Here is a 9,564-nt window from a genome sequence, read left to right as displayed (position 1 = left end):
ATGAGGCTCAAGGAGGGTTTTTATTAGAATTAAAAACCGTGGGCAGGAAAGTTGTCCACTTTGCCAGCTACTCTCAGGAGGAAGGTGTGAAGAGGAAGAGAAAAGGCCAAGCCATTTGTGAGCAGCCTCCTGGCAGAAGGTGGTAAGGGGATAACGTTAGAGAAGTGTTTGGAAGTTCAGAGTCCGAGCAATTCCCTGTATCTGAAAGCAAGAGAAAGAAAAAATAAAAAAGGGAAAATTATGCTTTTATGGGTCCTACGTTGAAAGAAAAAGAAAAGAGGAGGCAGGGTTGTAAAGGGAATCTGCTCATTTGTTGTAACCCGCCTAGTGGGTCAGTTATTCCAGGGTTCCGAAGAGGCGCTATCTGAAAAAGACACGGGTGGGAAAGAGGAACGAGGCCAAGCAAAATTCTCTTGTCAAAGCCTCACTTTAGTAGTGAAATGGTTGTGGCTTATATAGTCCTTGAATGAGGAATTTGGCTTGGGATGGGGGCAGGGACATGGCAAGGGCAGGAAGGGATCTTGCAGCAATGGTCACGAGTCAACATTTGGTCACGAGTGGGTCACGAGTCGACACATCTAGTGTTGTCTATGCAAGTGGAATAGTTCCTTTTGTGATTCCAACCACAAACAATTCTCTAGATACTAGGATGTGGAGTGGGTTCCGCTAACAGATAGCTCTCAAGATAGTTGGGTGTGGAGTGGGCTCCACCAACAAACAGTTCTCAATACAGTTGGGGTGTGGGGCTTTCTGCAAACATCCCCAGGACAATGGTTCCTGCTATATTCTTTGGGAAAATGGCTCCTGACAATTTGTTGTTTGTTTCCCCACTGCCAAGACCCAAGCAATCACACAGAAACTATATTAACTATAACACTGTTTGGCCAATGACTCAGGCATATTCCTAGCTAGCTCTTACATCCTAACCCATTTCTATTAATTTGTTTATCGCCATGAGGCTGTGGCCTACTGATAAAGTTCTGGCATCTATCTCCTTCCACAGCTACATGGCATCTCCTTGACTCCGCCTACTCTCTCTCTATATATATCTCTTCCAACCTGGCTATATTCTGCCCTGCGATAAGCCAAAGCAGCTTTATTCATTAACCAATGAAAACAACATATATATATATATATATATATATATATATATATATATATATATATATAAAACATCCCACATCACAGGCTTGACTGCATAGCAGCAATTTTGAAAATCACCACACTGAGGTCACAGGATCCAGCAGGTAAAATAAACCATCTCATTAAGGGATAATTGTTCCGCCCATCTGTTTAGCATGTCTTCAGGTGAATCAGTCTTCCTGAGGTATTACCTTTTGGCTCTGCTTCTTTGGTACCTTAAAATATTAGGGCTCCACTCTCAGAGATAGTGATAAGCATTTTGAAAATCCCTGCTTTGTGGGTTTCTCTGCTGATACAATAAATCAGATCAGGCCAAAATAAAAGTCTAGATTTAATGAGAAAAGCAACTCTAGGTGGTTCTCTGGGGAAGAAAGCAAGAGAAGGAATCGTGTAGGCCTGGTCTGGACCAGCTCCAGGAGAGGAGCTGACCCTTGGTGGCTTTCTGAGGGGCAGGGTCTGCAATGGGAAGAGTGGGGCCTGGTCCCCAGCAGAACATCTGGATGGGATTTGGAATGGGAGAGTGAGACCAGAGCAGAGATTCTCAACAGCTAGAACTTAGATTCTCTTTTGGTTTTTGACCAGGAGAAAGTAGTTTTGCGTTAAGGAGCCTCCACAAGGCCCATATGTCCTCCAAGACCACATTAACTTCCCTCAGTCTGAAGAGGTAACCCTAACACCACTTAGGAGATGGCTAAAATTGAGGAACAGATATAATCCATGTTCACCACGAAAATCAAGAGGTACAATTCTAAAGCTGCCTGCCAGAATGAATTAGTGTTGGGGCCAGAGTTTTCTAAGAACTCTTACAGCCTCCAGACAGAGTGCTCATCTAGGAGACACTAGAAACCAGAGCTCACTGGGGCTTCCCTGGCCAGCAACAGTTAGGTCTCAAACCCAAGAGTCTCACTCAGTACCTGTAGCTCCTCCTAAACCACTCCCCAACCCTAAACCTCTCCCTCCCAGGGGTGGGGCTTCTGCTACCCCAGCTCCCAGTCTGACCCCTACATACTCCTGGCCTGGGCTGCCTCTCTTGGATGGCAGCTCCTCATGTACCCTCCCTCCCCTCTCTCTTCTCTCAAGGTCTGGTTTAGTCTGGCAGCCAAGTTCAGCCTAGACTCTTCTCCATGCCTGCTCTCCCCATTCTGTCTACAACGACAATCTTTCCCAAACATAAGGTCTAGTCATGTCTTCCTCCTTTTATTTCATTTTTTTTTTCATTCACAAACCAAAGATGATCCTGAAATGGCTGCTTTTGGGGTCCCTACCCTGAGCTACTTGCACAATTCCTGTCTCTTGTTCTCATCAATGAGATGGGCGTGCTATGCTCAAAGGGAAATACCATGATTCATGACTTCTGTCAGTAGTCAGAGGCCCAGATACCCAGAGAGTTTGCTTCTCTCTTGGTTCTTTTTTGTGGAAGGTTGGTTTTTGTTCTACTCTTATTTTTTTTCTAATTTATCTCCCTCAAGTTCTTTACCCCCAAATATCACTTTTTTTTCCTGGAATACCTCCCAACCACCAAGTGACTTCTCTACTGACTGTTCACTTCAGAAGGCAATAGGTATGCTGAGCTTTCATTTCTAGTGCCCAATTCAGGTGGCTGATAATGAAGGGAAAGAAAAGCTAGTAAGTTTGTCCCTCAGTTGTTCTTACTTTTTTTTTTTTTTTTTTTTTTTTGGTTTTTGAGACAGGGTTTCTCTTTGGTTTTGGAGCCTATCCTGGAACTAGCTCTTGTAGACCAGGCTGGTCTCGAACTCACAGAAATCCGCCTGCCTCTGCCTCCCGAGTGCTGGGATTAAAGGCGTGCGCCACCACCGCCCAGCAGTTGTTCTTACTTAGAATTGCCCCACTGAGGCAGTAGGACAGAGAATGAGGTCCACAAGAATCGAAAACAAAGGGTGGAAAATATCAAAAGATAAAAACCTATTGACAAAGAGGAAAATTGAAAAATCACACCTCTTCACCAGAAACACACATACTACACACGTGACGCATTTACACAGAGCTCACTAACTAGAGACAGTGGTTCTCAACCTATGGGTCCGGACCCCTTTGGGGGCCAAATGACCCTTTCACAGGGGATACATATCAGATATTTACATTACAATTCATAACAGTAGCAAAATCACAGCTATAAAGTGGCAATGAAATAGTTTTATGGTTGGGGGTCACCAGAGCATGAGGAACCGTATGAGAGGGTCACAGCATTGGGGAGGTGGAGAACCACTGGACTAGAAAGAGTGGCCACTGGGGTAGAAACACAGACACTCCAGAATGTTTTAAGGCAGTCAGCAGCTCATTTTGATACTAAAATTCACAGCTCTGGGTGGAGACTTAAAATGCCAATGAGATGTTATACATAACATTCTATGTAGAACTACATGTAACAGATGCATACATGCAAATGATCCCCAGAAGCCCTTGATATGCAAACGCAAATGATTGAAAAAGCCTATGCAACAGAACTCAGTTCTCATCCCTTGGTAGGCAATTGCCAGAGACAGCTTCAAACTATGTAGGCATGGATGGCCTAGAATTTTAGAGTGGTAGTTTATTTGTGTTTTAATAAGTAAAGCTTGCCTGAAGATCAGAAAAACAAACAGCCAAGCCACTAGAGAGTTCGTACGTCTACTGAGGCTCAGACAAGCAAAGGGGAAATCCTGTCCTCAGGATGACTTCAGACTGCAATGCTCTCCACCACACCTCAGACAGCACTGAGCTCCTGTCTCCTTCTGCCTCATAGTTATTTCTCTGCAGAGCCATATCATGCCCGTCTCCACCTCCCTAGCACTGGGATTAAAGGCCTGTGACTCCCGAGCACTGTTAGCACCTTTGTGTGAGTTCTAGTTCTCCGTTTAGACAGACTCATTCTCTTCTCATGTAGCCCAGAGTGGCCTAGAGTCCTAAGATTAAAGGTGTGCACCACCACTCCCTGGCCTCTAGTGGCTTAGCTCTGCACTCTGACCTTCAGGCAAGCTTTATTTATTAAAACACAAATAAAATATCACTACATTAAAACACAAAGAAAATACCACTGTAGAACTTTCTGTGGAGACCAAGCTGGTCTTGAACTCACAGAGATCCTTCCTTTCCCTCCCCACTGTTCCCAGCTAAGTGCCACACCCCTAGGCATTTGCCACTGAAGGTATAGACTCTCTTTACCTTAGCCATCTTCCTCCTTCGAAAGTGTCTCCATAAACATTCTTATAAATTCTCTTGCACTGTCTGATATTATTCTTGTGCTCTGTCCAGTTCCTTCTTCCTGTAAAAAAGACTTCAGAACCCCTTGGGAATATTCACACAAAAACACAACTCTCACCTCAAAAGCACTAAGAGATAGTTTACATAATTATGAACAACCGTGACTTGGGAACACAGATTTGCTACCCTGAAGGCTGGGTTGCAGCATGGTGACAGCTTTATGGAGCTTTAACAGCCACAGAACACAGACTCATGTAGCATGAATTCTAATTGGTCTCAATAATAAAAACCCTGAGTTAGATATCAGGACAAATACTGAAAGATCAGAGAAGTAAAGGAGCCACTAGAGAGACCTTTTACCTCTACCAAATCCTCAGACCAAAGGAAGCAAGATCCTATCTCCACGAATCCTCAGACTGAATGCTGCCTTTATGGAACCTGGCTCCTGGCTCCTCCTGCCTTATATTCCTCTCTCCACCCAGCCGTATCACTTCCCATCTCCGTCGCCCTAGTGCTGGGGTTAAAGGTGTGTGCTACTACTGTCTGGCCTCTATGGCTAACTAGTGGCTTAGCTCCACACTCTGATCTTCAGGCAAACTTTGTTAGATCACAAAGTATCACCACAGACTTATTAATCTGGAACACTCTGTAAAATCCTCAGTGGAGACATCAGGCATGTGAGTTATGGCCAAGTGGGGGAATCCCTAATGTAGGCCTCAGGTTCTATCTGATAATACTCAGCCTTTTATCTGGTGGGAGCTGATGGTCTGTCAATATATTCCAAAAGGTTTTATGTTTTAGTTACAAGAATGCTAAGTCAGAAAGAGAGATGGGCAAGGAATGGTTAAAAGCTAAAGATACCAGATGGTGGTGGCGCACATCTTTAATCCCAGCACTTGGAAGGTTGAGGCAAGTGAATTTCAGTGAGTTCAAGGCCAGCCTAGTCTACAAAGGGAGTTCCAGAACAGCCAAGACTGTTACACAGAGAAACCCTGTCTCAAAAAAACAAAACAAAAATAAAGAAATAAAGAAATAAAGAAAGAGAAAGAAAGAAAGAAAGAATGAAAGAAAGAAAGAAAGAAAGAAAGAAAGAAAGAAAGAAAGAAAGAAAGAGAAAGAAAGCTAAAGATGACTCAAGATAAATAGTAGTTAGGCTCTGGACATGCCTCTCCACAAGCAATGAGGTTCTATTCAGTTGATCAACCCTCTAGAAGGTTCAGCTGCCACTCTTTCTATGAACTTTTGGTCACAGGTGGTTTCCACTAAACCCCAATATCTGGCAATAGTGCTATTGTTATGAAATATGACTTCAGACCCCATCTCCCCATGGTCTCCACAAGAAATCCAAGGAGACACAAGAGATTGTCGCAGAAAGTAAAGTGTACAGAGGTGAAGTGGTAAGGTCACCAGCAGTCAGGGAAGACTGCACTTGGGGGTGACAGTGGCCAGTGGCCCAAGAAACCATTGAGAAAACCGACATTTTTTAGGTAGGTAATATATTATTTCTTAAAGTTTCTCAGCAGAAATTTTCCTGAGAGATCTCTTCCTACCCAGGTGATTAACAAGCCCACCTGTGTTCATCTTTGAAAGCAGGAACACAGGTTTGTCTGATTCTTTACCTGAAAGAATTTGAATTAGGAATCTTGTAATCTTTTTGGGCACTTTAGAAAGTCTCATCTCCACCCCATGCCAGAGAGAGAACCCAGAGCCATTTTCTGGCCAATAACTGAAGGACTCAAAGTCTGTTCTTGGTTTTGGATGGTACTACTTATCTGGAAATGCTCAATATTCGATGCCCTTCAGGCTTAGGCTTCTCAAATCTGAGTAGTGCTTTTGCGGTTTTTGCCTGTGTCGGGGCTCCCTGGAGCATAATTGAAAAGTTTGTGAGATATTTACGAGATTCAAAAGAGGCCCTGAGCTCAGCCCAGCTCAGACCACAAAAGTCTCAGACTCTGAAAGCTATGGGTTTCCCCGGCTCTTGTACCGAGGCCTATGAGCAATCGGCCAGCTATGCTGTTACCAAACCTGGGTGGATCTGAGAACAAGATACCCTTCACAGGACTACACCCCACAGGCAGAAACTTTCCCCGCTGTGTATGGGCGTTACACCCTTCTATTCTCGAGAGAAGATATTAGCCAAGAAGATCCATAAAGAACACCAGAAGATACAAAGGCCAGATGGAGGGTGGACATGCTCACCAGGGCCATAGCCATAGATGGGAGAGGTCACATGATGCTGACACTGGAGAAGAAAGATATCATTTTACCTTTATACTCAAGGGCATCTGACTGTTAAGTATCTGGGGTGATATTCACAGCCTGAGAAGATCCCTCTCCGTTAGAAAACTTATTGAAAAGAAAAGAGAATGAAGAAATCAGGGCGTGGAGGTGCCTGCCCACCATTCCAGAGCAAAAGAGGTTAAGATATGAGAACTGATGAGTGTTTGAGTGTAGGCGGAGGCTACGTGTTTGTTTCCTGGCTGCCCAGACCCAAATAATCACACAGAAACTGTATTAATTACAACACTGCTTGGCCCATAGCTTAGGGGTATTCCTAGCTACCTCTTACATCTTAAATTAACACATTTTTATTATTTTGTATTTTACCACAAGGCTTGTGGTTTTTTACTTTCTTTTTTCTTGGGCAGCTACATGGCATCTCCCTCCCTTGGCAACTACATGGCATCTTTTTGACTCGGTTTCCCCTCTCTATATGTCTCTTCCAGCTTGGCTATATTCTGTCCTGCCACAGGCCAAAGCAGCTTTATTCATTAACCAATAAGAGCAACACATATAGAGAAGGATATCCCACATCCTTTGAGGACAGCCTGGGCTATATAGTGATAAGTCCCAGTTAGCTTCAGACATGTTAGGTAGGGAAACTCTGCTCAGGTGGGCAGATCTCTGTGAGTCTGAGGCCATTCTGATCTACATAGTAGACTCCAGGATGGCTGGAGCTACATAGTAAAACTCTGTCTCTAATAATAGTAATAATAATAACAACAATAACAATAGCAACAATAATAACAATTTTAAAGCTAATAATAATATTAATAATGTTTTAAAAATCAAGCAAAAACAAAGGAAAGGACAAATTATAAAGTGAAGTGATTTTTCCTTGTACAAACCAAACTTTTTTTTTTTTTTTTTTTTTTTTTTTTTTTTTTTTGGTTTTTCGAGACAGGGTTTCTCTGTGGTTTTGGAGCCTGTCCTGGAACTAGCTCTTGTAGACCAGGCTGGCCTCGAACTCACAGAGATCTGCCTGCCTCTGCCTCCTGAGTGCTGGGATTAAAGGCGTGCGCCACCACCACCCAGCTAAACCAAACTTTATAATGATGGTGTACTGATGAAATGGAAGGAGCTGACTTTCATGTAGAAGCGTTTACTTCATTTTCTTTTACCTTTTTTTCTCCTTCTGTTTGAGATAAAGATCACTCTCCAGGCCAGGCCTCCCTTCCCACTTTCTTTCTCCATGCCTTCTCACCTCTGTTTTCTGTAACCTGAGACTGTACTTTAGTTTCCCAGCTGCCCAGACCTGAATAATCACACAGAAGAAACTATTTTAATTACAACACTGTTTGGTCTATTAGCTCAGGCTTCTTACTAATAACTAACTCTTACATGTTAAATTAACTCATTTCTTTTCATCTGTGTATCACTATGAGGCTGTGGATAACTGGTAAGGTTCTGGTGGGCATCTTTCTTCTTCATCAGGTACATGGCGTCTTCTTGGCTATGCCTACTCTCTCTCTATCTCTTCCAGTCTGGTTATATTCTGCCCTGTCATAGGCCAAAGCAGATTTATTCATTAGCCAATGAAGTTTTTCTTCATCTCCCGCCTCTGTTATTCTCTCTCTTTCTCTCTCTCCCCTCTCTCCCTCCCCTTCAGATCTCACATAGCCCCAAGAAGCCTGGACTCTATCTACTCTTGAACCCTGATCCTCTTGCTTTTCCCTCCAAGCCCGAGCTTGCAAGGCCACACCACCACATCCTGCTTGCTCTTTTAAATTCATGAGTTTTGTTTCATGCTGCTGTTGCTATCCCATTTAATCATTGGCCCTCATTTTGCTGTTATTTGACCCAGGTGAACCGGCTTTGGTTTGGGCTTAGCATGCATTAGATTTCTAGCCTTCACACTTGCAAATTGGAAGAAATTATTTACCATTCCTGAGCCATGGTTTATTGTCTGTGAAATGGGGATGTGGGGAGAGAGGAGCTGGAGGTGGAAGAATAGGGAGGTGGGAGAGGAGGGGAGGTGGGATAGCAAGGGAGGTGGGATAGCAAGGGAGGGAGGGCGGGACAGTAGGGAGGGGGGATGGTAGGGGAGCAAAGCAGAGAGAGGAGGGATTTTTGTGTTTTAGGGTTCTTCTCACGACTATGATGTGCTAGTTCATAACTACACTATAATGTCTGTGCAAACCTAGAAACATTCCAATGGATTTCCGAAAAGAAATGTCAAGAAAGACAAGCGTGGCTAGGTCATCTCACATCAGCATTTCTAGACAGGGAAGCGTCACATGTCACCCATCAGAAGTGACCTTTCTGTTGCTGGGATAAAAATGCCCTGACAACAAAACAACTTAATGGAGAGAGGGTTGGCCCAGCCACATTCCAAGTCACAGTATCTCATTGTGGGTAAGTCAGTGCAGGAACCTGAAGCAACCCTACACGAGCATGTTCAAAAGCTGGGAGAAACGAAAGCGTGCCTTCTACTCTGCTCACTTCCTCCGCTGGAGTTTTATTGCACTCATTTACTGTGTGTGCATCTGTGGTTCATGCATGCAAGAGCACGTGTGTGGAGGTCAGAGACGCCTTGCAGATGTCAGTTCTCTCTTTCTACCGTGTGGATCCCGGGGCTCAAACTCGAGTCCACACAGGGTGACAAGTGCTTTTACCCACTCAGCCTCTCGCAGACCCACTTTCTCTGCTCTTCCACAGTCAAGGTCCAAATTCACGGAATGGTGCTCCTCATAGTGGGCTGAGTCTTCCCTCATCAATTAATAAAATTAAGACAATCTTACATAGACTTGCTCACAAGAATCACTTGATTTAGATGATGATCCCTTGTTAGGACTCTTGTCCCAGGCAATTCTAGTTTGGGTCAAGTTGACAGCTAAAACTAACTACATATTACACATATCATATGTACATATATCATATGTATAAATATTGCATGTGAAAAAGAAAAGGAGGAAGGGTAATTTCAAATAGGTAACTTGG

Source organism: Chionomys nivalis, chromosome 4, assembly GCF_950005125.1.
Source record: "Chionomys nivalis chromosome 4, mChiNiv1.1, whole genome shotgun sequence".
Classification (NCBI taxonomy): Eukaryota; Metazoa; Chordata; class Mammalia; order Rodentia; family Cricetidae; genus Chionomys; species Chionomys nivalis.
This window is presented reverse-complemented; position numbering follows the sequence as displayed.